This window comes from Hordeum vulgare, chromosome 2H, assembly GCF_904849725.1.
Source record: "Hordeum vulgare subsp. vulgare chromosome 2H, MorexV3_pseudomolecules_assembly, whole genome shotgun sequence".
Lineage (NCBI taxonomy): Eukaryota > Viridiplantae > Streptophyta > Magnoliopsida > Poales > Poaceae > Hordeum > Hordeum vulgare.
Genome location: NC_058519.1, coordinates 549,169,362 through 549,195,580, shown reverse-complemented (window position 1 = coordinate 549,195,580; position 26,219 = coordinate 549,169,362).

Genomic DNA, 26,219 nt, shown 5'->3' with positions numbered 1-26,219 from the left:
CCTAAGAAAACGTTTGCTGATCCATCCTAGCTTCTTCCATAAATCATATCCATTTCATAATCAATCCTTTATTACATCCTTAATTTATCCTCAAAAACTCCAATTCAAAAGTACTCTATTACAAATGCTGCCATCCACATTGTTCGGTATGGTCGAGCATTTCTGCCAACTTTATTCATCTGCCTCTCTTGGAGGTACTTAGTTCCATTCAAACTTTCCGAGGTGCTCCTTGAAATCATCCATATTTTGCTTCACCATGGTGGTCATGAGCTTCATCTCCATCATCTCCGCACGTACCTCACTCAGGTATTCCTGGGTATGACGGAGTCTTGCTTCAAGTATTTCTCCAATCTGACGTATGGCTTCCATGGCAGCTTCACGAACAGCATCAAAGAAGGTTGCTCGTGGTACACGTGAAATGAAAAAGTATTGTCCCATAGTCTTTGGACAAACTCCTTTCACATGGTGGAGGTGTACTTCCACGTACCAAAGTGCCACTCCATTCTCCATGAATGGGTAGCCTTTGTAGACTGCATCTCCTTCAAGGTGAATGTGCTTCATCATGTCCTTCAGGATTTTTGGGTAATCATGGTCACTGGTCAGGGTCATGATCGTTTCGGGGCCCTTTAGGAATGACTCGTAGAGAGTTGTCATCTGCAGGTGTCAGTAAGTAGGTACTCAGAGGAATGTATATGTCTCCTTCGTAATCATGGTACACTCCTACTCAATGGATCCTCTGGGTTTACCGATTACTACCACACTTAAAAAGAATTATACTCATGCCTGCATAGACCATATTTTCTCATATCCTTATAATGTTCAGAGATCTTTGCTCGTAGAGAAACAACACATACATTTTCAACAGAGGCAATCATGAGACCATAAATTCCATTTATTCATGATGTTATTACAATCTCTGGGACTTCTGTTACAAAATTTCACTCCATGATCTTATGAGAAACAAGAGTGCTTCGGATTACACTTATTGCCATGGTCAAAACTTAACTACTCCATTCTAGCTTTCTTCCTTTGTGGACAATCGCTGTCAAAATGCCATGCTTCCTTGCAACAAAAACAAATGATTTCTGACAAGTCTCGAGGCGTCTTTGTGTTTGCCTTTGCTCCTTGGGTTTCCGGCTTCCTTCCTGAGCACATGTATTTGTGGTAGCCAAATTTCATACACTTGTAACAACTGACATGACTCTGGTCTATGTTTGCAGAGATTTGGTTCTTCCGAGGGTACTTTTTCTTCTTTCCGGACTCCTTTATTTTGGCCAGTTCTTCTATTTCAAGTGGATCAAACTCCACTTCTTCCGTCGGGAAGTTTCCCAGATACTCTTGGCTTCTCTTCGTGCAATCCTGTGAATAATGTCCTTCTTCTCCACATGAGTAGCATGCATTGGAGAAAAATCTGGTCAGACCGTGTCCATCAGGGTCTTCAATATATTCGTTCATCACAGGTTCTTCTAGAATCTTCTTCTTGAGTGTTTCCTCCACTGCATCTTTCTGCTGGTTGACAACTTGTTGCACCTTGGGGTAAATGTGACACTGAGCTGGGTAGTGGGTGGTTCCTTCACAAAGGAAACAAGTCACCTGACTACTTGGGCATTCCTCAGTTGGGTGATTTTCTTCACAATGAGTGCATCCATCCTTGTGTTCTTCCTGGGTGTGTCCTATTTCTCCATAGATCTTGCATGCACAAGTCTTCTCCTTCGGATTGTCATAGCACTTATGAATAAGTCGGGATCTTAACAGAGTGTTCTTGAATTCGTCCCAAGTTTCTGCTCCACTAAATCCTTGTATGGCATGATGCATTTTCCACCAGATTGCAGCACTTTGTGTAAAGTACTGAAGAGCGTGTTCCACTTCATACTTCCTTGACATCAAGTTGCTCCCGAAGTGGTTCTCCATGTTTTGAATCCATATATCAGCCTCCAGCTGGGTCATTGGTCCAAAGACTACAAGTCCAGCTTCATACTCCATCTGGTAGGGTTGAGGTTTTGGGGATGAGACGGGTAAGAGAGGGAGGGAGATACACACAATACAAACAATTTTTTTGAGATAGGTTTTAGTTGTGGCCGTCAAAAAACACACACCAATGACGGCTCACAAATCATCGTAACTAACGTGGGTATATAACAGGGGTTTGGACTTCTAATGGTCATATAATTATTCGAACACTTCAGGGTCTTCGAGTTCTTCGGGTCCTGAGAGTCTTCAATTGGTGCACCTTCAATTCTTCAAATGCATGTTGAAATCCTCTTTACTTTGAAGTAGAGCTCCGTTGATTCTTCATGAGGTCAAAGGGGTAAGGGGATTGTATAACTAGTGGAGGTGAGAGAGAATATTTGATGAAATCAGAAGAGATGAGAAGTAAAAGGTGTTGTTGAAAATAAAATTTTTGAGAGATCCTTTCCTAAGAAATTTCCAGTTTCTAGGGTCACATCCTACAGTCAACATGTGCTCTGATACCATTTCTGTAGCGACCCGACTCAAAACGAGTCAAGCCTCTATGTTTCTGTGCCATCTCTGGATCAGTATGCTGGCACACACAGTACATCAATGTATATATCAAAGTGCAATCACATGTAAATAGCGTAAAACTGATATATACCTTAAATATCTCAGCGGAAGCAGTCAAGGGAGTGGAGTCCCAATAAACACCAACGACAAGTTGAGTGTAGACCGTAACCCTGAATCGTACTCTTACTCGTCAAAGAAAAATATCTTCAACATAAGACGTTGCAGCCGTAGGTCAGCATATTGAATATGCCGGCAAGTCACATAAGAGAGGGGTGAAAAGTAATCATCTATACTATATGCATATATGGCAGGTGGGGCTATAAGTTTTTAGCGAAAAGCAAGTTTTCTCCTACATCAAGAGAGGGCTAAAAGCAAAATGTTACTACATTGTTGGTTGTTAACGAGATGGTTCCACCAACCAATTCTCGTACCCATGTTGTCAATAATACCCACATCAATATTATTATTTGTGTTGAGAATTTCCAGATAACTTCAATTCCTTTGGCTCAAGTTGTCCATGACCGTGGACACAGCTAATCGATTAGGTTTGAGTACTCTGCAGAGTTTTGCACACGTTCCCCACAAGATTTGATCACCTCCGTGTATGTCCTCGCACTTCAGGGTGTTTGAAGACCGGATGATCAAAACATGGTCTTTCAACGGGTCCCTCTGAATCCCTGTCGGTGCCCATCCATTCCTACCGTTCTTCTACATCTGCTAGCACCGTCTGTCCAGAGTCGCCGCGTTGTCCAACCAAGCCAGAGCCCATAATGACTTGTGGCTGTGCAGGTAAGCCTTGGGTCTTGAAAATATCCGTCTGTCTCTTTGAGCCTGGGTGAAGCTTTCCGCAGGATGTCATGGCCGTCCCCAGCATCCCGGGTCATCCACTGGTTTCTCCAGGGAGCCGATCAACCGTCCTTCACCCAGAGTTGCATTGCGTCCGAGGTCTTGAAAATCTTGTCTTAACCGGTCTTGATTATTTAATCAACCTCGCATTACTCGTGTTATGCACTCAACCGAAATCCCGTCTACTCAAGCATAGCAATATGAAATTTGTCGTCCCGGGGCCAAGTATCGGGGTTGTTGGGTGCCTACCACATGATACTACAACCTATACTAAAATTTCCAAGTACCTAAGCATCATGCAATTTGGGCATAGGATGGTAGAACTACGATGCATAAAACATAGGTGATAGTATGATCAAAGTGACTTGCCTGGTGATGTTGACGAAGAAGAATTTCTCGAGAAAATACTTGATAGACTACTCGTCACTCTCCAATGAAATCTATATAACAAACATATCATTCACGTAAACACTCATACTAGCAATCATTCTAGCAATCAAAACAAAAGAGTGAGCGTATAGGAAACCGAAAGAAACTTCAAATAAGACTAGGGAGTCTTCTACTACCTCAAACACTAAATAGTTTTTGTCTAACGAAAAATAATAACAGGGAACTAAGATATAAGTTTAACTAAGTTAAAATAGAATATTTTTCACAAACTTTTTCAAAGTATTTCCAAACGGGATTTGAAACAGTGCGGAAACCAATTGCAAGTTACTAAGGAACTAGAATTGATTTCATGAAAACAAATAAAAAAAAACTTGTTGCAAAACTACTGTTAACTAACATAAACAAAACAATAATCTTTCTGAAATAATAAAGAAAATATTTTAAAAACAATTCTAGAAAAGGAATTAGCCGCAATCCTAAAAGAGTTGAAACAGAAATTGTTTCACAAGAAACAGTGAGCTAAAGTACTCAAACAAATCTGAACTTTTTACCACTGATAAATAAGATCACTAGTGATGAGTACCAAAAGGAATCGAATTAAAAGCTATTTTTAAACTCCTGGAATAAGCAAAACAAAGTTTAAACAAAATCTGATCTAACTCAAATTCGAAAATTTCAAACATAGACAAATTATATGTTTTTAAAAACTACAGGAAATTTGTGAGCTACTGGAAAAATAATCAACTCTATTGGACTTCGGGATCAAAAGCGATGGCCAAAACAAAATTGGAACTTTTCTGTTTTTGAACTAAATCTGAACAAATAAAACAAATAGGGAATCCATGTGGCGGCTTCTGATTGGCCGATGGGTGTGCGTGGCATAGGCTAAACAGCGAATGGCCGAAGTATAAGAAAAAGTTCTCTGGCTAAAAGTCAAGTGAATAAAAACCAGCGGTTTTTGTTTAAAAACCGAAAGGTTATCCTACTCTAATCTACACCGTTGAAAATAGATCTAAGGGTAAAACTAAAAAAACAAAACAAATAAAAAAAAGAAAGGAAAGAGGGGGCCTTACCGTGGCTGGGAGTTGCTCTCGTGCTGCAATGGTGGCCGATGGGTGGCTGGGGTCGGGGTGGAGCTCCGGCGAGGGTGGGGAAGGGGCCGGTGGAGGAGGGCGCTCCTGGGAGGGGGCGAGGGAGTCCCTAGGGGGGGCGAAGGGGAGGAGCTCCTGGCAATGCTCCTGTTCGCTGGTTCCAGGGAGAAGCAGCAGCTTCTCATGGGGATGGGGAGGGGGTGCAGCGAGGTGGAGGGGGGCCGATGGGGTGGGGTGGCGACGGTGGGGAGGTGGTGGCGGGGTGGGGAGGGCTCGGTAGGGGCGAGCGGAAGATGCAGGGGCGATGGGGAGAAGCTCCGGTGAGTTCTCTGGTGCCGACTCCGGCGATGTGCAGGGGGAGGAGGAGGTGGGGAGAGGCGGTGGTTTCAACGTGAATGGAACGAGGAGGCCATGGGGGTTCTTATAAAGGTGACGGGAGGTGCTGGGAAGGAAAGAGCTTCGCGAATCCCGGAGGTGGGGACTCCTCTGTCCATGGGAGGGAAGTTTCTGTGACGTGAGGGAGAGGCACAGGAGGAAGAAGATCTCCTGTTGGGCCAAAATAGGAAAGTTCTTAATGGGCCAGCCCTTATTTCCATTTAATAGAGATTTCTTTCCTATTTTTAAAACTAGGAAACTAAAACGATAAAAGGGAATTCAAATCAATTCGGAATAAAGAGTTTCTATATACTAAAATTATCAGAAAAATAAAATATAAATGATGGGCATTTTTCCACGGCAAAAATAAAAACTTTAGAAAAAATTATTTTCACAAATTTGCCTAAATGATTTATTTTCCTTTGCAAATAATTTTCAAAAGACCCTCTAAGTTTTAGGGTTCAAATAAATTTCAAAATGCCCGTGGGTTTGAGGGTCATGTTCCTCCTCTCTAGAATGTATTTCCCGGCATTTCTTGCACGAAGAAAACAAATGGAAATGCAAAAGAATTCAAATGCAAATATCTCCGTTCAAATTATTTATAGTTGAAGAAGTCATGTCATCTTCTCTCTTTGCTTTTAAAAGATTGAATTTGAATTTACCGGAGATGGGGAAAGTCATTTTATTCCCTCTCATTCAATAGTTTCGAAAAGTTTCAAATTTCACACAAGTTTCAATCACTCAGGCAACCAATAAACAATCAATCTAATAATTATATTAACATTCCAAAATTTATAATTTTGGGATGTTACAAGTCGTGACCGAAACTGCTACAATTATGGGAAGCCCGTACACTACTGAAATGAGTGTTCGACTCCTTACAATTGAAGAGAAGAGTCACCTCGAAGACAAAGCTCAAGAGACGAGTCACCTCGTAGAGAGAGAAGGAGTAGAGAAGATCACTATGAACGAAGACACTCACAGAGAGGCAAGGAATGGGAGAAGGACAAATACACCAAGAGCAGTTCAAGAAGAAGACATCAAGCTCATGTTGGTGAATGTGTCTCTGGCTCCGAGTCTGATCACCACTCTCAGAGAAGCTATCACTCCCACTCCGACTATAGTCAAGATGAAGGCGTTGTCGGGGTCGTGCTTGATTCCACCAACTCCTACGACTTATTTGATTCACCAAATGAGGGAGTCAGAAAGTGCTTCATGGCTAAAGGCCCCAAGGTATCACATCCCGAGTATCTTAATTTCAATAGTGATGATGATGACTTGTTAGGAGAAGATGACTCGCTTCCAGATAAAACTAGTGAATGCACTGAAACTGAACTTGCTATTTATCATGCTAGTCAAGAGGAATCGAATGATGATGATAAGAAATAAATTGAACGACTAACTCAAGAATTAAAAACTCTTAAGTTAGCTCGTGAGACTACTCTAGGAGATCATAGAGAGATTCCAAGAACATATGAGAAGCTACGCTTCGAGAAGCTCAACTTGGAGCAAGAACATGAGTTTTTAAAAGCAATCCATGATGATCTTCGGAAGAAGAGTTCTTCTTATCTAGCCAAATGATTACTCTTGTCTAACTTTGTTCCACAAGTTAAACCTAGGAACACTAGTAACAAAGGCAAGAATGTTTCTTCATCTAGTAACAACAATGCTAAAGCTAAATCCAATAATGTTGTGGCTAGTAACTCTATTGATTCCACTAACGATTCTCTTAGCCAAGTTACACTTGAGCAAGAAAATGATCTATTGAAAGGGATTATAGAGAGAGGTGTCTTCAAGAGTCTTGCCGGGATTTAGCAATTTGAGGAAACGGTGCGCAAGCAAGGAGGAGATTGGAAGAAACAAGGTGTTGGCTACTTCAACGTCAACGGAGATGTTTGGGAAGAAGGTCCATATCCCACTCCCAAGTTTGTTCCCCAAGAAGAGAAGTGTGGTTCCACTGCTTCTGAAGGACCGAGCTCACAAGATGGCCTTCTACCACAAGACCACAAAGGCAAAGGAAAGCTTCAAGATGACATGGACCTATTTGAAGAAGAACCCCAAGCCAAGGTCAAGTGGATTCCCAAGGGTACTACTAGCTCTACCTCAACAAGTGCTACCACAACTCCAATGATTCCCATCAATTTGGTGTGGATTCCCAAGAGGAAGAACTAGAAGTTCTTGAGGGGTGGCTCTGCCAATGAAATTCGCTCTTATTCATTTTGGCAAGAACTATATGCAATCAACCTAAACCATATGCATTAGTTCAAAGAGTCACACATTCCCTCAAAGGTAAGCAAGGAAGAAGCTAATTAATGCATCTTTGGACATTATCCCATGTGTGCTTCACTCCATGTCCATAGATATTCTTGCATATGTTCCTTTATTGCTTTGGGACTAAACCATGTAGGTGAGAGGAGTATGAAAACAGCAAGGATTGCTCCCAACTCAAGATGATCTTCATCAACATTGAGCATCCACCACTACTTCACCTACTTGAAGTCTTCTATGAAAAAACCGAAGGTTAGTTGATCCCTCTTAGTGGGAATATCATATCAAGGGGAAGCTTTACTCTAAGACTTGAGTATAAGCATCTCCTAAGGATATGAACACATTAATGCTTCTATAAAAGTGGTAACCCCACTTGTGCTTAACAATGAGTATGATCTATGATCAAGTATTCTTACTTAGCTCCTATGTCAATATACTCATATATAGATGACTTAGTCATCGCCCAAGTGATTGATAGCTGCTAGGATATTTGTGCATGTTCACCATGTTTTATTCATCATTCTTATTGAGTGAGCATGTTGGTCTGCATGTGTTTGATCCTTCAAGGACATCCAATTGTTGTTATTTCGCTTTTGATTTATATTTTGCCAATTGGATGGACAAGAATGCATACGGCCCTTCTCTAGCTATCTATGCTATCTCATCTCAAGTTCTATTCATGCTTCATCACAAAACTTGAACAAGCACTTGTCGATCCCTCTGTGTGAAGGTGCACTCGGAGTTCCGTGTCGTCAAAGGCTGCCTTCCAAAGCCTCTTTGAAAAACTCGGTGTGACCAACTCCACAAACTCGGCGCCACCAATTTTTCAAAGTTGATCAGGTTTCCTATCTCGGTACCACCGAAATCGCCAACTCGGTTACACCGAGTTTCCCTGTCTACTCACAGTTGAGGAACTTGGTAACACCGATTTTGCCATCTCGGTGACACCGACAACATATAGGTATATATATACACGAACCGAATCCTTTGATTTCACTTTCTCAAACCATTTCATTCACCAAACCCTCGCTGCCCCCCAAGACCCCAGGTCATCGCCTTTGTCTCCCTGAGCGCCGCCGCCTCTCGAATTCGCGGCCGTCGACGCAATCTGCTCCGTCGTCGTTGTCGTAGCCGAAACGCCACCGAGCTAGGGTACGGTTCGATCTCCTTTGCATTTACCCGTCCGGTTCACACGCATTGGAATCTTTATTATTCTTACCACCATGTGCAAACCTCCTATCCACCAGATAAATCCTTAGATTAGAAGAAGTAGGAAATTTTGGATCTGATCTGCCGCAATATGCAACTCGGTGAGACCGAGTTTGTAAAATCGGTTCCACCGATTCTTGTTTTAGGGTTCCTGAGAAGTGTTGGAAATATGCCCTAGAGGCAATAATAAATTGGTTATTATCATATTTCCTTGTTCATGATAATTTTTTGTTGTTCATGCTATAACTGTATTAACAGGAAACAGTAATACATGTGTGAATAAATAGATCACAATGTGTCCCTAGCAAGCCTCTAGTTAGCTAGCTCGTTGATCAATAGATGATCATGGTTTCCTGATCATGGACATTAGATGTCATTGATAACGGGATCACATCATTGGGAGAATGATGTGATGGACAAGACCCAATCCTAAGCATAGCACTAGATCGTGTTGTCCATATGCTAAAGCTTTTCTAATGTCAAGTGTCTTTTCCTTCGACCGTGAGATTGTGCAAATCGCGGATACCGTAGGAGTGCTTTGGGTGTATCAAACGTCACAACGTAACTGGGTGATTATAAAGGTGCACTACGGGTACCTCCGAAAGTGTCTGTTGGGTTGGTACGAATCGAGATCCGGATTTGTCACTCCGTGTGACGGAAAGGTATCTCTGGGCCCACTCGGTAGAACATCATCATAATGAGCTCAGTGTGACTAAGGAGTTAGTCACGGGATGATGTGCTACGGAGCGAGTAAAGAGACTTACCGGTAACGAGATTGAACAAGGTATGGTTATACGGACGATCGAATCTCGGGCAAGTTCTATACCGACAGACAAAGGGAATTGTATACGGGATTGATTGAATCCTTGACATCGTGGTTCATCCAATGAGATCATCGTGGAACATGTGGGTGCCACCATGGGTATCCAGATCACACTGATGGTTATTGGCTACAGAGTGTCTCGGTCATGTCTGCATGCCTCCCGAACCCGTAGGGTCTACACACTTAAGGTTCGATGACGCTAGGGTTATAGGGAATTGTTATACGAGGTTACCGAAGGTTGTTCGGAGTCCCGGATGAGATCCCGGACGTCACGAGGAGCTCCGGAATGGTCCGGAGGTAAAATTTATACATAGGATGCATGGGTTTGGACGCCGGAAATGTTTCGGGCACCACCGGCAAAGTGTCGGGACCACCGGAAGGGTTCTGGAGCCCCACTGGGAGGGGCCACAAGCCTCGGAAGGCTATATGGACCAAGTGTGGGAGGGAACCAGCACTTGGGTGGGCTGGTGCGCCCTCCGCACCTAGCCCATGGCGCACCAGAGAGGAAGGGGGGACCCTAGGCGCTGGTGGGCCTAAGGCCCACCAGGGGGTGCGCCAACCCCTCTCCTTCCCTCGCCGTAGCCCCCTCTCCCATCTGGGCTGCTGCCACCCCTAGGGTGGGAAACCTAGAGGCGGCGCACCCCTCCCCTCTCCTCTTATAAATAGAGAGGGTCCTCCTATAAATAGAGAGGGTCCTCCTATAAATAGAGAGGGGTTTGGGGCTGTTGGAGACACAAGTTAATCTCTCCCTCGGCGCAGCCCTGTCCCTCTTCTTCCTCCTCTCTCACGGTGCTTGGCGAAGCCCTGCCGGGAGACTCGTCTCTCCATCGACACCACGCCGTCGTGCTGCCGGAGATCTTACCCAACCTATACCTCCTCCTTGCTGGATCAAGGTGCGGGATACGTCACGGGGTTGCACGTGTGTTGAACGCGGAGGTGTCGTGGTTCGGCACTAGATCGGAATCACACCGCGATCTGAATCGCCGCGAGTACGACTCCATCAACCACGTTCTAGCAACGCTTCCGCTTAGCGATCTTCAAAGGTATGAATATGCACTATGCCCTCTCTCATTGTTGGTCTCTCCATAGGAAGATCTAAATATGGCGTAGGAAAATTTTGAATTTATGCTACGTTTACCAACAGTGTAGGGGATCGCAACAATTTTCGAGGGTAGAGTATTCAACCCAAATTTGTTGGTTCGCCAACGGGAAAGCGAAAGAATATTCTCAAGTATTAGCAGCTGAGTTTGTCAGATTCAACCACACCTGAAAGATTAGTGTCTGCAAGCAAAGTATCAGTAGCAATGTGGTATGATAGCAACGGTGTCAGAAACGATCTGTTGACGACAGACTATTCCTAACTGTTGTATCAATGGCGCCAGTAGGTTGCACGTGGGCGAGTAACTATTCTTGCCCGACAACAGTGTCGCAAAAAATCTTGCAACAAGTAACAACGAAGTAGCAAGGAACAGCAGTAGCAGCAGCAGCAACAAAGTAACAGCAGTAGCAACAGTAGCAGCAAAGTGGCCCAATCCCTTTTGTAGCAAGGGACAAGCCTAGACAAAGTAACGTAGCAAGGACCAGTAGTAAAAGACTCGTAGGCAGTGGATCGGTGATGGATGAGTATGACGGGATGATGTGCTATGGAGCGAGTAAAGAGACTTACGGTAACGAGATTGAACAAGGTACGAGTATACCGACGATCGAATCTCGGGCAAGTTCTATACCGACAGACAAAGGGAATTGTATTCGGGATTGATTGAATCCTTGACATCGTGGTTCATCCGATGAGATCATCGTGGAACATGTGGGAGCCACCATGGGTATCCAGATCCCGCTGATGGTTATTGGTTGGAGAGTGTCTCGGTCATGTCTGCATGCCTCCCGAACCCGTAGGTTCTACACACTTAAGGTTCGATGACGCTAGGGTTATAGGGAATTGTTATACGAGGTTACCGAAGGTTGTTCAGAGTCCCGGATGTCACGAGGAGCTCCGGAATGGTCTGGAGGTAAAGATTGATACATAGTATGGATGGGTTTGGATGCCGGAAATGTTTCGGGCACCACCGGCAAAGTGCCGGGACCACCGGAAGGGTTCCGGAGGCCCACCGGGAGGGGCCACAAGCCCCGGAAGGCTATATGGACCAAGTGTGGGAGGGAACCAGCCCTTGGGTGGGCTGGTGCGCCCTCCACACGCAGCCCAAGGCGCACCAGAGAGGAAGGGGGGACCCTAGGCGCTGGTGGGCCTAAGGCCCACCACGGGGTGCGCCAACCCCTCTCCTGCCCTGCCCGCCGCCCCCTCTCCCATCTGCGCTGCCGCCACCCCTAGGGTGGGAACCCTAGAGGTGGCGCACCCCTCCCCTCTCCACCTATAAATAGAAAGGGGTTTTGGGTCTGTTGAAGACACAAGTTAATCTCTCCCTCGGCGCAGCCCTGTCCCTCTTCTTCCTCCTCTCTCACGGTGGTTGGCGAAGCCCTGCCGGGAGACCTCGTCTCTCCATCGACACCATGTCGTCGTGCTCCCGGAGATCTTCCCCAACCTCTCCCTCCTCCTTGCTAGATCAAGGTGCGGGAGACATCACCGGGTTGCACGTGTGTTGAACGCGGAGGTGCCGTGGTTCGGCACTAGATCGGAATCACACCGCGATCTGAATCGCCGCGAGTACGACTCCATCAACCGCGTTCTAGCAATGCTTCCGCTTAGCGATCTTCAAAGGTATGAAGATGCACTCTCCCCTCTCTCGTTGCTGGTCTCTCCATAGGAAGATCTGAATATGGCGTAGGAAAATTTTGAATTTATGCTACGTTTACCAACAAGAAGCAACTCGGTGAGACTAAGCAGCTCTTTTTGGTGCCACCGAAAATGAGTGCCAAGTTTCTGTTAAGCGAGTAAGCTTTCTCGGTGACTCCGAAAATGCCAACTCGGTGCCACCGATTTACATCCTATAGAAGATCATACCCTAAGTTTCACACTTCAAATTTTCAAAAATATCTAAATTTTGTGATGCTCATACATTCTATCTTTCCTATATCCACTTCACAGGTTCTATTGTTTGCTGCTAAGCGTGTTTGTTAGTATGTCAGGTTCAGATGATAGTCAGAATGACTTCAGAGAGCAGAGTGTAGAGATGGACTCTCGTAGTAGTCCAGAGAAGTCTGCTTCAGACCCAAGTTCTCCCAGCTCCCATGGCTTGCCCAAGGCAGCCACCAGGCAGATAAGGAAGCTAAATTCTGATGAGGAGGATTCAGATCTTGAAGGGACTTCAACTCCTTCGAAGGCCCCTCCTAAGAAGGTTGTCAGGAAAATCACTGCTACTCCAGCTGAACTGAGAGCACCTGAATATGCCAGGAAGAGCACTGAGCTTTCCAAGGATGCACGTACAAAGAAAGCTGGTGTGAAGAGCCCAGGAAGAGGATTGTCCATCTTTTTGGCAGAAAAACTTCCATGTTTGAAGATCCAGAAGATGATGAGGAAGAAGCTCGTGAGGAGATCCCAGTTCCTCCCAAGAAGAAGAAGTTGATGGTTGATGCCATGAAGTCTGCTCCTAAGCCTGATGCTAAAGCAAAGAAGGCTCCGGCTTCCAGGAAGACCACAGAAGACTTACCCGCGGTTGCCAAAGCAAAAGGCCATGCATCCAGTGCTCTTGCGACAGAGGAAGAAGCATATGAGGATGCTCCAATTCTCAGGAAGCTCAGACCATTCCTTCAACTCCACAATGTTGCTCATCCAATAGAAGAAGATATGAAGAAGAGGAAGGATGCCAGACTAAGAAAGTGGAGAACTAATGATCCATATGTTGTCAGAGGAAGAACTGTTGTTGATCCAAGGTTTCACACCAAGGAACAACAAGACTATTATTTGACAAGAGTCCTGCTATCAGTGATATGAGGTATGTCGACTAGGCATACATAAAGGATAATGAAGATTTCTTTCCACATGTCGGAGAGAACTTCATGGCATTGGACATTGAGAAATTTGTTGGGCGGATATGACCCCATGGAATGACGAGCTGATCATGTAATTCTATGCAACTGTTCATTTCTATGGAGATGGTTCTTTAGTCTAGATGACCGATGGACACAAGTACGAAGTTACATTTGCTGAATGGGCTTCTATCATTGGTGCCCCCAAGGAGGAAGAACGAGATGTAGATGTGTATGCAGAAGTCAAACAGAATCACAACTCCATGGCCAATATGTACAAGACTATTCCACAAGAGTACTTGGCCAGTTAAAAGTTTGGTTTAGTGTATTTTCTTCAAGATGGCATTCCCACGACGAACACTATTCTGCGATACACCCTCATGCCTAAGTCAGGTGATGAGAAGATGATCAGAGGATATTCTATCAACATGCTGCACCTGATAGACACACATACCAGATTTAGAGTGATGCACTTGATAGTTGAGACTATCCAAAGAACTGCTGCGGATCAGAAGAGAACATGTGGATATGCACCTTACATTCAGATGCTCATCAATGCCAAGCTAGGCAAGCATCCATATCTACTTGATCGTCCCCATCAACCTATTCAGCCTGAATTTGAAGATAATGAGGTTGTGATGGATGACAATGATCCCAACTCAGCTGCACCAAGAATGGCGGCAGAGGCTGAAGCTGCTAGAAATAGGCCACCTCCAGTTCCACAGCTCAGAACTCCAACTGAGCAAATGGCATTTCTAGTGAGCACTGTCCAAAGCATGGAGAAGAACATCCAGGAGATCACGCAAAATTAGAAGAGTCTTGAGAGAGTTGTGGAGACAAAATTCCACAACATGGATGTGAAGGTAACTGAGTTGACCACCATTGTCCGACATCTTCAACATGAAGTTGACTCTGTGGAGATTCCACGCTCATAAGATGAAGATGAAGATGAAAGCACATATGCTCCCTTGGTGATTTTGATAATTCATGACAACATACATTGTATTTTGGACTAACACTTTTACCTAGATATTTCAGGAAAAGTCCATCGAGAGCATTGGCTAAAGGTTTATGTGGAGATGCCCCTAGATGCAAGAAAGAAATAATATTGGCTCAAGCTTTAAGATAGAAGACTCTTCATTTTCTATTTTGTGAGAAATCACTTTTGAGTCCATAGTAAAGCCAATACTATTAAAAGGGGGGTGAGGTAGTAAAATGAATTGATTGCTCAAATGCTCAAAGTTAGCCACCAAAACACTCAGTCATTTTTCCCACATATCCACTCTGTCAAGTTCCACATACACAAATTCGGTGTCACCAACATTGCCACATCGGACCCATCGAGTTTGAACCTCAAACAAAACCCTGGCCATTCCCACCAAATCGGTGCAACCGAAACTGCATCGGTGCTACCGAGTTTAGTGTGACCAACATTCTGTTGCCAATATACACAAAATCGTAATTTCTGAGTTTGAGTATCGGTGCTACCGAGTTTGGCCATTTGAGCGTTAGTCACCTTTTGTGTGCCACCGAGTTCTATATATCGGTCTCACCGAGATTCAAAAGTTCACACTTTAAGTACTAGTCGGTACCACTGAGTTGTCCACTTTGGTGTCACCGAGTTCGCACTTTTGTGTGTAACTGTTGGATTTTGGGTGCTGCCTATATGTACCCCTTCACCCACCTCTTATTTGTGGGAGAAGCACTCAGAACACACACTTCATTTCTTGATCCATTTTCTGAGAGAGAACCACCTACTCATGTGTTGAGACCAAGATATCCCAATCCAATCATTTGAAACTTGATCTCTAGCCTCCCCAAACTGCTTTCCACCAAATCAACCTATCCTACCCATGCATATTCTATGAGAGAGTGATTTGTGTTGAGGAGACTATATTTAGAAGCACATGAGGAAGGAGTTCATTGATCTACCACATATATTACCTTTTGGAGGGTGGTGCCTCCTAGATTGGTTAGGTGTCGCTTGGGAGCCTCCTACTTCGTGTTGTGGAGTTGAACCAATATGTTTGTAAGGGCAATGAGATCGCCTACTTCGTGAAGATCTATCGTGAGTGAAGCTTGTCCTGTGTGGACGGAAGCCGTGGTGGAATAGACAAGGCCGCTTCTTTGTAGACCCCTCGTGGGTGGAGCCCCGTGTGGATTCTTGGAGCCGTTACACTCCCTCGGTTGAAGCCTCCACTAACATGGACGTACAATAGCACCACCTATCGGAACCATGCCAAAAAATCGTCGTGTCAATCTCATGCGGTTGATCTCCCTATCTTACACATATACATTACATTTGCATGTTTTACTTTCCGCTGCTATACTCTTAGAACTACATGTGTAGGGTGACTTATACTTGTTAGAAGTTCTAGATTTCTGCCCCTCCTAGAAATTAGGATAGGCTAGATTTTTAACTTGACAAGTAGTCTATTCACCCCCCTCTAGACACATCTTCTATCGATCCCTGAATTGGTATTAGAGCAAGGTCTCTAAAACCTTGGTTTAACCACCATTAGAGGAAAATGAATGTGACTAGTTCCCAGATTTTTAGTTGTAGAGTGCCTATTCTTGATGGGGAGTACTTTAGACAATGGAAATAGGAAATTCTTGGTACATTCGATGAGTTCCATTTGCGCAAGTATATTGAATATCCCTATGCGCCTCCCATTGACCCCATACATCCTTCTCATGATGATGAAGTTAACATGATTTGTAATCTCAACACTGTCAATCTTATCATTAGAGGTTTACCAAGAAGTGTGCTTAATCAGTTGCAAAACTTTGAGTGTGCTTATACCTTGTGGAAAGACTTAGAGAAAAGATATCCAAATTATTCCTTGAAAAATCTTGATATCATTGTTCACAAGTACGTACATTTCTTTCCATAAGATGAAGCCAACCGATCCTAACTTTGATAAATGCCTATCTGAGCTTCGTGACCTCATGTGTGCCAATGGAAATCTCATTAAAATCAACAACATCATTGTTGAATCCACTCGAATGCATAAACTTGAATATTGTAATAGTCAAATTTTTGATGAAACTTTTGTCTCTTACGAGGAAACTTCATCCGATGATGACTATGCATAACGTGGCTACTATGATGATGATGAGGACTTTGACACCGAGTATGAGAAGACCATGAAGAATCTCAGTCTAATGGCTAACCTTAAAGACTACATGGTCAGTGGTAAGGAGTGGGTTCTCGACAGTGGATGCACTAATCACATGACCGGAGATAAAGACATGTCCCATGATATTACACCAAACCGTGGACCTCAGAAGTGTGTGACTTTTAGAGACAACTCCAAAGGTAAGGTACTTGGTCTTGGTAAGGTGGTCGTATCTCATGGCAGTTCCATTCAGAATGTCATGCTAGTAGAATCTCTTGGCTACAATCTTCTATCCGTATCTAGACTATCAGACTTTGGTTTCGATGTGCTATTTACGAAAGTTGAATGCCGAGTGTTTCGTATCGACAATCATAACAACGTCTTTACTGGTTTTCATAGAGGTGATCTGTCAGGACCCTGATCCCGAGTCATAAGAACCCAGCCTGTAACACATCACATCACTTTGCGGCCTCACGCACGGTAAACTCCACGGCTGCCACCTTACCTTGGCCGGGACCGTTTGTGTCTTTTGGCTCACATATATGAATATGTTGCTAGCGTTCAAACGACAAAGAACCCGGGTCCACATGACTAGTTATAAACCCAAGCGGTACATCCGTACAGGGACAGACATACATAACCTAGCAAGGCAGGTGTCGATCAACAACGTGTGTAGACGAGTCGTAGCAAGCTACAAGGACTCCATTACACCACGTGACATTTCCCCGAGGGGACAGACACAACAGCAAAGAAGGATACACGCCGGTCAATCAATGTGTCTAGAGCAATAGCAAGCTACCAAGGCTCGATAGAAGCACAAAGAGGCATTTCCCTGTAAAGAGTACTACTAAAGGCACACAACTATGTGTCGAATCCCACACATATAATGCATTTCATAACATACACACAATATGCACGATATGTGTAGATACAACATGGCATCACAACATAACTCTATGACTCAAGCTTTTATTAAGGACTCATAAGAATCAACATAGTGTTTTATTACAAACAGGGGTCCCGTGACCCGACACTCAAGTCATACAAACAACAAGCGGAAGCAAATCATGTCTGGGTACAGACATCTACTAAAAATGGCTGGAAGAGCCTAAAAAGCTACTACGACCCTACCAAAGGAGCCAGACCTCTGTCTGGGATTCCGAAGCTATTCCGGTCAACATCGAACACATCAGGTAGAACCTTATAATGAGTCTAGATCTTCTCTAAAAAACATAAGTAAAGCAACCGTGAGTACAAAGGTACTCAGCAAGTCTTACATCAGAACTATCTACATATGCATCATGTTTCAATGAAAGGATTGTGGGGTTTGATTGCAGCAAGCCATCTTTGACTCTTCGCTAACCTGTACTATCACTACAAGTTCTTTCTTTGAGGTGGGATAGCGCACACGTGTCCATATATTCACCAATTCAATACACCACTATGGATCCACTCTCGTCTCCCTACGAGGAAGCCTTCCATAGCACTCACACTTATCTTGCATGTTTTAGAGTACCATTTAAGTTGTCTATGTACCACGTAATGTTTCCAAGTAGTCCATATCCGAGGACGCGGCTATTCGAACAGATTAAATCACCCTACAGGGGTATACTACTTCACACATGCTCCCACCACTTATCACCATGTGCACGTCATGCATCTCGGCAACCTTCAAGCGGAAGCACCTGCGCGGGTGTCGACCACGACCGTTAACCACACAAGACCCTAGTCCAGGTTTATCGCCTATTTGAGACTGAACCCGCAAGGAAGTCCGGCCGAGGTTTCCTCTACGGCCCCAAACGATGTGCGCAGGGTCCCCAAGCCCACCATCCGGGTGCCACTTGGTACACCGTGCCACTGTGTATCTACCGCAGAGAAGCCTACCCCGTCGGGCAGAGCTAAACACGGCCGCCAACACTTTTCCTACAAACACCAGAAACTAGTTGCAACTCCTGGACAGAGATCTAGGCGATTAATAAGCCAAGAGGGTCAATTAAGTATCCCAATGTGTGGTAGTATCTTGTCTTGGATAACATACACAGAACTCAGTTCTTAAGGATGGTCCCAATGAGACAACCCACCATGTACTCCTACATGGCCTCTCATCGCTACCTTTACCAAATCGGATTCACACCTTTACTCTCACACTGTAGGACATGAACACAACCATTCCGATTCATCATCCAGATGGATCAGACCCGACACGACTCTAAGCATAGCAGGCATTGTAAACAAGCATGGATGAGTAAGCACAACAAGGCTCAAGCAGTTGCTACTCATGCTAAGTGGTTTCAACTATTTACTATGACATAATAAGGTCATGCAGAGGAATGGGTTCAACTACCGATAACATGTACAGTTGAATCGTGTTTGTCCTAATGCAGTAAAAGAGAGCAAGAGCGAGAGAGTGGGTTTATTTCAATATGCTCAAGGGTGGTTTGCTTGCCCGAGACGTCTAAAGATAGCAATGAGTCTTCATCAATGTCAATGATCACATCGTTGGAACCATCGTCTACCGGGAGGGAACAACATCGGCAAACAAGAAAGGAACAACAATTACTTCACAGAAATGCAACACCATGATGCATGATCAAGAAATGGATATGAAATGTGATAGGGCCAATATAGCTACCATTTCTTAGGTTGAAGCTGGATTTGAATCAGGATTCAAACATCACTTCAACAAGGTATTTTCCGGATAACCTTTTAATTGATTCGACCTGAGGCTCAGGTATAACTTGTTTTTAACATGCATGAAGATGGAAATTTGAGGTACTGGTTTTGCTAGCTCAATGCAATTTAAGTGGAATTCAAATAGGTATCAAATTCCAACTCCAAACTAATTATTAAATTTATCCTATTCACCAATTGGCCTATTTGGTGATGTTAACTTTTTCAAACATGCATGAAAATTCCATAATCAGATTCTTTGGATTTTTCTGATCCTTTTTCATATATAAATTATTTTCATCCGAGTTATATTTTAATTTCTATGATTTTTACAAGTTTTAGCAATTTCCTAGAATTAAATTAAATCAGAAAAGCTATTACTACGTCACTGTGATGTCATCACTGCGTCAGCAGTCAACAGCGCCTGGGCCAGATCAAACCTGACAAGTGGGATCCACTGGTCAGTGACCCAGGGGCTAATCCCGCGCTGACCCGCACTAAGTGAGGTTTGACTCACCAGTGGGGCCCCCTGTCAGTGGCTCTGGGGGGGGGGGGTTAGCGCTGGCTAATGATTGGCCACGTCGGCCCCCACCGGAGGGTGGTCGTCGGCGACCATAGCCGCGGTGGAGGGCTCGCTGGAGTTACGCTAAAACGCGCTACAGGGGTCCATTTGCGACGCGGTTTGCAGCTACGGGACGCTGGCGAAGCGGCTGTTCTCGCGGGGGCTAGCAAGAGGGCTAGGGTGGCCGGGAGAGGTGCCGGCGACGAGCGTGCGCGGCGCCGGAAGTGGAGCTCGTTGGGGAGATGCTCTGGAGGGGGATTTCGAGCGGGAAAGAGAGGGGAAAGCATCGGAGGCTCACACGGGTTCCATTCCTGGCATCGGCGAGGTTGGAGGGGCTCTCTGGCAGCGAGTCGACGGCGACGGATCTCGGTGACCGGAGGTGAAGACGATGACCGTGGCAGCTCGATTCAGGGGCTTCGGCTCGATTCTCTCGACGGGGAGGTGCAGCACGTCATGGCGGAGAGATTGGGCTGCTCGGATAGGACTAGCAGGGCCGGAGGGCACGATGGTGAGCTCGAGCCCGAGCTCACCAATGGCGGCAGGAGAAAAAGAGAGAACATGGCAGATGAGAGAGGGAGAAATGGAGAGGAGGAGGAGATCGGAACGGCTCAGCAGCGCGGAGATAAGGGAGAGGAGGGCGACAAGGCAGGCAGGCTGGGAGGAGGTGGGAGCAGGAGGTGGCGCGGCCAGCCCCGTGCTCATTTTCCCCTCTGCCTACTGGCAGGAGGAGGAAGATGACAGGGGAGCCCCTGGTGGGTTGGGCCTGCCACGTGAGCGCGAGGTAGCTCTCTCTCTCTCTCTCTGCTTTTCTATTTTCTTTTTATTTCTTTCTGGCATTAAGATTTAGGTTTTAAAATAAATTGTTTGACCAAAAATAAAACCCTAAAATGTTATTATGTGACAGAGATAATAATATCCAATGCCACATAAAAGTTTCAACATTTTTGAAACTTTAAAATAGAAGGAATCAAAATAATTCCATTCCAAATAGCTATTTGGTCAAATCAAAAATCCATTTCAAAATGTTTCTGTGACTTAAAATTTTGGTTTGACAAATTTATTTTATGTCACTATTTTGCCAAGTATTTGGAACATTTTCTTGGTCCCTTTTAAGCTATTAATTTTTATTGCCTTGTTGTCAATTTTTCAAATCATTGGGGTTTTGATCACTTCCTATTTCAAACATCAAGGTTTTCATAATGCATGCATGGATGCTTGGCAAACAAATGAGTGCTAGGGCTGTGACATGATCTATACATTGTTGATTTCTCTAAAATATCCAAACCCCATGCATGTCTTATTGCAAAATCTTCTAAAGGTTGGTTATGGCATAGAAGGCTTGGACATGTTGGTATGTGTAATCTTGACAAACACATCAAAGGTGATCATTATCTTGGTGTTAAAGATGTTATCTTTGACAAAGATAGACTTTGTAGTGTTTGTCAAGCAGGAAAACAAGTTGGAGGAAGTGATACGTCCCAAACGTATCTACAATTTCTGCTTGTTCCATGATCTTTTGGGTGACATTGTTATATGTTTTGCTACACTTTCATATCTTTTTACACATATTTGGACTAACCTACTAACTCAGTGCACCCAGTGCCCTGTCTGCTGATGTATTTTTTGCAGGGATTTTTACCCAAATGTCCAGAGTCCCAAAAATCACGAGAAAAATATATAAAAATCAGCGTGACGGAAGCTTCTGGATCACCGAAGATGGGCCAGAGGGGAGCCAGGGGCTGCCCAGGCGGCCTCCCTGCGAGGCCTGGCCCCTGGCCGCGCCCACGGGTCGCCTGGATGGGCCCCACCTCCCCTGATGCCCTCCTTTGGCCTATATTTACCCCTCCGATCGGAAACCCTTGAAGCATATCCAAAATCGCGAATTTCTCCATCGTTCCGCCGCCGCAGCGCTTCCAAGATCGGGAGCGTCACGAGACCTCTTCCCGGCACCCTTCCGGAGGGAGGATTGACCTTCGGAAGCTTCTCCACCGCCATGGACGTTTCCCGAACATGTCGTGAGTAGTCCTCCTTGGACCATGAGTCCATGACCAGTAGCTATGTGATGTCTTCTCTCCAATCTTGTGCTTCAATGCTTAGTCCTTGTGAGCTGCCCTACATGATCAAGGCATCTATGTAATTTTCTTGCTATTGCTATGCTCGGTTTGTTGGGATCCGATGGATTATGAGATTATGTTCAGATTGTTATGAGTTATATATTTGATTATCCTTTTATATTATGTTCTTTAGTGATTCATGCATGTTCTCCGTTGCTCTTTATTGCTTCGGCCGAGTAGTAGATTGTAACTCCAAGAGGGAGCATTATGCATGATTGTGGGTTCATGCCCCGTGATGTCTAGCTTGAGTGACGGAAACATGAGACTAGTGGATGTGATGTTGCCTGAGGGAGAAAACAATGCAGTCTAGCTTGAGTGACGGAAACCGCGGTTGCAAGTATTATTTACCTTACGCAAAGTTCGTTAATGCACTTGTCCGTTGACGGGGATATAGCCTTAGGGTAGGGTCATAAGCCTGACCTATACGTCCTACCCAAGGCACCTCGTTATTAGTTTAAGGACTACAAGGGAAAATCCGAGTGGATCGTAACAACATCTAATCCACTCCGTACAGATCCACTCAGACAAGTACATTCCATCCACTGGGATGACAGTCAACCACCCGGCCGTATGACTCACTCGGGTATGCAAATACCTACAGTCGGCAACATAGTCGAAAGATAGAGGAGGTTCTGTAGAGATGACATTGTGGCATCAATGCCCCATCTTGTAACATAAGAGGTGAGGGGGTGGCGCATTCTATATATGCCACCCCGCTCCACATAGCTAGTGGCTAGCGGCTTCTCCCCCTGCGAGCTCATTCTTTGCCTAGAGCTCTGGCTCTCTCTCTATACCATGTAACTCATGTCCATTACAGATAAAACAAAGCCTCTCTGGAACACGAGACGTAGGGCTGGTATCTCCACTGTGAGAGGCCCGAACTCGCTAAAACAACCGTGTCACCCATTAGCATCTCGATAGATCATGCTCCTTATTCTACCCCCTTTCTATTGTCGGAATCGTTACCACGAAAGTTGGCGCCCACCGTGGGGCATGGCGTCTATCGAGGCATCATGCATATGATTTTTCATTCATATATGTTTAATATCTTGTTCATGCAGTTCATCATCCGTGCGTGCAACAAGTATTTTAAGCATCACGAAAATGAGGAGAAAATATACATCTCTATTCGATGTCATGGAGGCACCGTCCTGGCCGGCAGCGCAGGCCTCCTCCGCCCGGCTACTTGATCTACAACAGCTTCCATGCCACAGAAGCACTAGCCTGGTCGACAGTGTAGGGCTGCTCCGTTCGGTTGCCTTCCCGATGGCAGTCTCCATGCAGCGGAGCTTCCCCGGCCGATAGCCTGCTCGATGACCACATCCCCGACTGTGGAACTCCCCTTCCCACTTGACTTGGGAAAACATCCAAAAAATGTTTAATCACATGCTTATTAACAAAACAGAAAAAACAAATCAGGAAAAATGACTATTCCTCTAAAAATAAAAACATAAAATTAGAACAAAATAAATTAAAAACGGGAATTTGAACTTGTTTTGAGGTAATATAATAGCATAGGGAAAAAATAATTTTGGAAAACATTAACTTCAAAAAACGTATTAGCAAAAACCATGGAATGCATGCGGTTGCAACAAACCCATATAACACATTTAATTGCAGCAAAAACTCTTGTGGGCGAGCAATTGCGACAATCTCGTTGGGAGGCATGTAATTGTGATGAACCCATAGAAGGCTTGTAATTGGTGGGAAAAATTCCCCTAGAAAAATGTTTATAGTTGTAGGAAACCTCTTTGGAAGTCTTCCAATTGGCGACCCTCTTGAAGGCATGCAATTACACCAAACCTATGGAAGGCATGCAGTTGCAACAAAACCCGTGGATCGCATGCAGTTGCGACAACCCCTATTGAAGGCATGCAGTCGCGGTGACTCCGTCGTAGGCATACAATTACGGCAAAACCCTTGGAAGGCATGCAATTCCGGAAAACCCTTGGAAGGCATGCAATTGCAACAAACACATGGAAGGCATTTGCACCAACACACATACAAAACCGATCGAAGACATGTAGTTGCGGTAACACAATTGTAGGCATGCAGTTGTGGCAACCCTGTTGAAGACATGCAATTACACCAAACCCATGGAAGGCATGCAATTACAACAAAACCCGTGGATCGCATGCAGTTGCGACAACCCCTATCGAAGGCATGCAGTTGCAGTGACTCCGTCGTAGGCATGCAATTACGGCAAATCCCTTGGAAGGCGTGCAAGTGCGGCAAATCCTTAGAAGGCATGCAATTGCAACAAAACATGGAAGGCATGCATTTGCACGAACACACGTACAAAACCGATCGAAGACATGTAGTTGCGGCAACACAATTGAAGGCGTGCAGTTGCAACGATCGTATTGAAGGCATGCAATTACACCAAACCCGTAGTAGGCATGCAATTGCAACAAAACCCGTGAAACGCATGCAGTTGCGACAACCCCCATCGAAGGAATGCAGTTGCAGTCACTCCGTCGTAGGCATGCAATTGCGGCAAAAACCCTTGCAAGACGTGCAATTACGGCAAACCTTTGGAAGGCATACAATTGCCACAAAACATGGAAGGCATGCATTTGCACCAACACACGTACAAAACCGATCGAAGACATGTAGTTGCGGTTACACAATTGAAGGCGTGAAGTTGTGGCGACCCTGTTGAAGGCATTCAATTACAGCATACCCTAGAAGGCATGCAGTTGCAACAAAACCCGCGGAACACATGCAGTTGCGACAACCCCCATCGAAGGCATGCAGTTGCGGTGACTCCGTCGTAGGCATGCTATTACGACAAAACCCTTGGAAGGCGTGCAATTGCGGCAAACCCTTGGAAGGCATGCAATTGCACCAACACACGTACAAAACCGATCGAAGACATGTACTTGCGGTTACACAATTCAAGGCGTGAAGTTGCGGCGACCCTGTTGAAGGCATGCAATTACACTAAACCCATAGTAGGCATGCAGTTGCAACAAAATTCATGGAACGCATGCAGTTGCGACAACCCCCATCGAAGGCATGCAGTTGCGGTCACTCCGTGGTAGGCATGCAATTGCGACAAAAAACCTTGGAAGGCGTGCAATTGTGGCAAACCCTTGGAAGGCATGCAATTGCCACAAAACATGGAAGGCACCATGCATTTGCACCAACACACGTACAAAACCGATCGAAGACATGTAGTTGCGGTTACACAATTGAAGGCGTGTAGTTGCGGCGACCCTGTTAAAGGCATGCAATTATACCAAACCCGTAAAAGGCATGCACTTGCAACAAAACCCGTGGAACGCATGGTGTTGCGACAACCCCCATCGAAGGCATTTAGTTGCGGTGACTACGTTGTAGGCATGTAATTGCGGCAAAAAAAAACCTTGGAAGTCGCGCAATTGCGGCAAACCCTTGGAAGGCATGCAATTGCCACAAAACATGGAAGGCATGCATTTGCACCAAGACACGTACAAAACCGATCGAAGACATGTAGTTGCGGTTACACAATTGAAGGCGTGCAGTTGTCGCAACCCTCTTGAAGGCATGCAATTACACGAAACCCGTAGAAGACATGCAGTTGCTACAAAACACGTGGAATACATGGACTTGCGACAACCCCATCGAAGGCATGCAGTTGCGGTGACTCCGCCGTACGCATGCGATTGCGGTAAAACCCTTGGAAGACACGCAATTGTGGCATACCCTTGGAAAGCATGCAACTACAACAAAACATGGAAGGCATGCATTTGCACCAATACACGTACAAAATCGATCGAAGACATGGAAGACATGCATTTGCACCAACACACGTACAAAACATGGAGACCAAGGACTTAAGAAAGGCACAATGCTCAAAAACCATTTTTACTAATCCCTCCGTTCCTAAAATATACTAGGTTTTAGATATTCCACTATGCATCATAAACTAATCGACAAAAAATTAGAACTAACATCAGGAACTATTTTGGTACAAAAATCTTTATGTAAACAACCGATGATGGAAACAAAAACCTTTATGTAAAAAAATTAAAGTTCACAACAGAAATTTTGACCCTCCATCACAAAATGAAACCCACTACAACCAACATATTCCAGTCTCCCTCGAACATTGGCAACCAAAAAAAGCAATAGTGTTATGCTCCTATTTATAGAATTAAAAAATAGAACACAAGCATTCAAAGAAGTACATTCATCATTATCTAAACATCCTTAAACAACTAATTTCAGTCTCCCTCCAACAACTAATTCACTACATTCCATTATATAGAAAGAGATTTCTAAAAGCAACACTATAAACTGGAAAAAAAATCATCTCATTAC